Source organism: Ursus arctos, unplaced genomic scaffold (genome assembly GCF_023065955.2).
Source record: "Ursus arctos isolate Adak ecotype North America unplaced genomic scaffold, UrsArc2.0 scaffold_2, whole genome shotgun sequence".
Taxonomy (NCBI): Eukaryota; Metazoa; Chordata; class Mammalia; order Carnivora; family Ursidae; genus Ursus; species Ursus arctos.
Genome location: NW_026622874.1, coordinates 68827558 through 68830801, shown reverse-complemented (window position 1 = coordinate 68830801; position 3244 = coordinate 68827558). Strand labels below are relative to the sequence as shown.

At 49.5% G+C, this 3244-nt stretch overlaps 1 long non-coding RNA gene across 1 annotated transcript; it reads left to right on the top strand.

Moving 5' to 3' along the window:
* The first annotated feature begins 526 nt into the window (after positions 1-526).
* Positions 527-2961, top strand: LOC130544225 (uncharacterized). The gene is made up of 3 exons (XR_008960362.1): positions 527-743; positions 2130-2282; positions 2758-2961. It is a non-coding gene; the product is annotated as an uncharacterized LOC130544225 (long non-coding RNA).
* The last annotated feature ends 283 nt before the right edge of the window (positions 2962-3244 follow it).

Below are 3244 nucleotides of genomic sequence, written 5' to 3'. Positions count from 1 at the left end.
TTTAATTTTTTGGTTTTTCTGGAGGGGTTTTGTTTTGTTTTTCAATTAAATTAGTCACTCTGGTATGTCGTGAGGCAGTCATTTTAATTTCAAGGTTTTCATAAGTTTACAGGAACATAAAAACGTGATACCAATGAAATTTATTAGAATCCTCCGTTATCTTGTGGATCCAGTGCCCACTGTCCTTCATGTTTCCAGTGGTGGCTGACAGTGGTCCTCACCATATATTGGTCATATGCCTCCTTATTCTGCGCACGGAAATGTGAATGCATCGAGACCAGAGACCGGTTGGTAAAATGAGGCCGTCTCTGACTTGGATTCACAGCCCCCACGGAGGAGAGTGCCCCCGAAGAGCATACATACATTGCTGTGCGCTTGAGAATAGATTTAGAAACCGTCCTTCCAGCTCGGCAAATGTCATTCTGTTTCTGTCTGCTCAGCCTTCCATTTGCAATAACCTGACAAAAACTGCCAGAATGAAAACAGGAATGTTCGTATTTGAAGAAGTTGGCAGGCAGCCACAGACTCAGAGGGCGAAAACTAATTCTGCTTTTGTTTTTCTGTCAGTAGCTCCTGGGCCCCCACATGCTCTGCACAGGCAGGGCCTGAGGGCGGATTCTCATGGGTCAGCTGCATGCAGAACACGGAGAGCCCTCAGCGGAGAAGCTGACGCCTAGTAGCCAAGTGAACACCCTCTGCTCCTGAGCAGACTGCCCCCTCGTCCCACGTCTCAGCCCATACAGGTGCGGTGATCCCACCACCCTGGGGGGGGGGGTGTCAGCTTGCTCAGCCTGTCTACTGCACAGGGAACGTGGGCCTAGGCCTTACGCCAACCCAGGGTAGTCCATGAAGTCCGGCTTACCCGGCCCTCCTCCCCAAGTGGAGAGGACCCTCCACTGCACAGAGGGAGGGACGGAGGAAAGAAAGAAAAAAGGAAAGAGAAAAGAGGGAAGGAGAGAGAGAGAGGAGGCAGGCAAATGTCTTTACTACTTTTAAAATGGATTTGGATTTTCAAATGCATTTCTAGATTTTATCTCCTGCGGTCAGGTATCCTGCCCCGCCTGGTAAGGCCAAAGGAGAGGGCCTCCCCTGTGGAGTTTTGGGTTTTTTTTTTAAAGATTTTATTTGCTTATTTGAGAGAGAGCAGAGTGAGAGAGAAAGCATGAAGGGAGGGGGCAGAGGGAGAAGCAGACTCCCCGCTGAGCAGGGAGCCCAATGCGGGCCTCGGAGGACCCTGGGATCATGACCTGAGCTGAAGGCAGACGCTTAACGGACTGAGTCACCCACGCGCCCCTCCCCTGAGAAGTTTTAAGCTGAACAATGGAAAGCACGGGGGTTCATTTCCTCCACTGCTGGCCAGGTGAGCAGCCAACCACCCTTCCAATTAGGGGTGGGGGTGGAGGCATCCTAGTTTTCCAAAATGAGGAACACGATTAACTTGGGGCCAAACGGGGCTTGGAGAGAAGATTCAAGGCTCCCAAAGGACACTGCCCATTGGCCCCCACCAGAAGAAGAGGTGGGGGTGAGGGCTGAGAGTTCAGCCCCTTGCCAAGCTGTCCTGGAGGGGGTTGGCCTCAGAACTGGGAACCTCCATGGGAGGGGGCAGGCCCTACAGGAGAGACCCCTCATCATAGCAACATGTAGCCTAGCAGTGGGACCTGGAATGTTCCAGAAACCTTAAAGCCTGGGGAGGGTGGGAGAGAGGGCTCAGGAGCAGGGTCCATGGCAGGAGAAAAAAGCCATTGCAGAGCCCCAAGGCTATAAATGACTAGACAGCCGCTCAGCAACTGGTGAAGAGAATGGTCTAGCAGGAGATGGCATTGGGAAGGGTGCAGTAAGAGAAGGGCCTGCCCACCTTTGGGCATGTGGGAGGAATCCTAGAGGCCCCCTCCCCTGCTAGGCACCCCCTCTTTACATCCAGAACCCACAGCTCGTTCAAGACTGGACAAAAGAGACGCAGGGTCTGCTGTGTGACTCTTTGTGGCTAAGGAGTTTGTCTGCTACCGTGGCCCTGTGGTTAGCCCAGCAGTTTGGCTTTTTACTTTTTATTGAGATATAACTCACATCAGTGGAGCACATGCAGCTCAATGAGTTTTTATGTATTATATGCCTATGTCACAATCACACAGATCAAAGCATAGGACCCTTTGAGCACCTGGGGAGACTCTCTCGGTCGGTGCCCCACCATCCAAGGCTGTGTGCATCCGCTGTGTGGATCTCCGTCATCATGGATGGCTTCTTCCTTTCGCTCCATGACTGAGCCACCTCACAGGAGTCCTACAGTAAGTACTGTTTTGTGTCTGGCTTCTTTTACTCCTTGACACTCCCGTGACATTCCTCCACGTTGCGGGAAGCAGAACTCTGTTCTCATTGCCCTGCAGTGTTCCGTGGTATGACGAGAACTTACTGTGTCTGTCCTCTCTCGTGTGGAGGGGCATTGGGTTGTTCCCAGTTTGGAGTTATTACGAATAACGCTGGAATGAGCATTCTCATTAGTGTTGGCATATGTCAGAGTAGGTTTGGAAAAAAAAAATCCTAGAGGGATCTAAACGGATACACCCTCCAAGGAAGGCACTTTGGCAACAGCTGTCAAAATTAGAAAAGCACACACCCTTCTGGGAATTGATTCTATAGATCTGAAACATGCACAGTATCTTCTGTACAAGGTTCTGCAGTCCGGCAGTGATTTGTAAACGCTAGAGTTTTGTCTTTTCATTGTTTTTTTTTTCTAAAGATTTTATTTTATTTATGTGACAGAGACAGCCAGCGAGAGAAGGAACACAAGCAGGGGGAGTGGGAGAGGAAGAAGCAGGCTCCCAGCGGAGGAACCTGATGTGGGGCTCGATCCCAGAACGCTGGGATCACGCTCTGAGCCGAAGGCAGACGCTTAACGACTGCGCCACCCAGGTGCCCCTGTCTTTTCATTGTTAAGCTGTAAGTGTTCTTTCTATATTCTGGATACTGGACCCTTATCAGATCTGTAATTTGCAAATATCTTCTCCTATTCTATAGGCTATCTTTTCACTTTCTTGCTGATGTCCCTTGATACACAGAAGTTTTTCATTTTGATGAGGCCCAATTTATCTATTTTTCTTTCGTTGCTTGTGCCTTTAGTATTATATCTAAGATTCCATTGCCAAAATCAAGGTCACAAAGATTTACCCCTATATTTCTTCTAAGGGGTGTACACAATATATGGAACATAATCCCTACAGTGGGACAAAACCTGAGGTGCGCCACATGT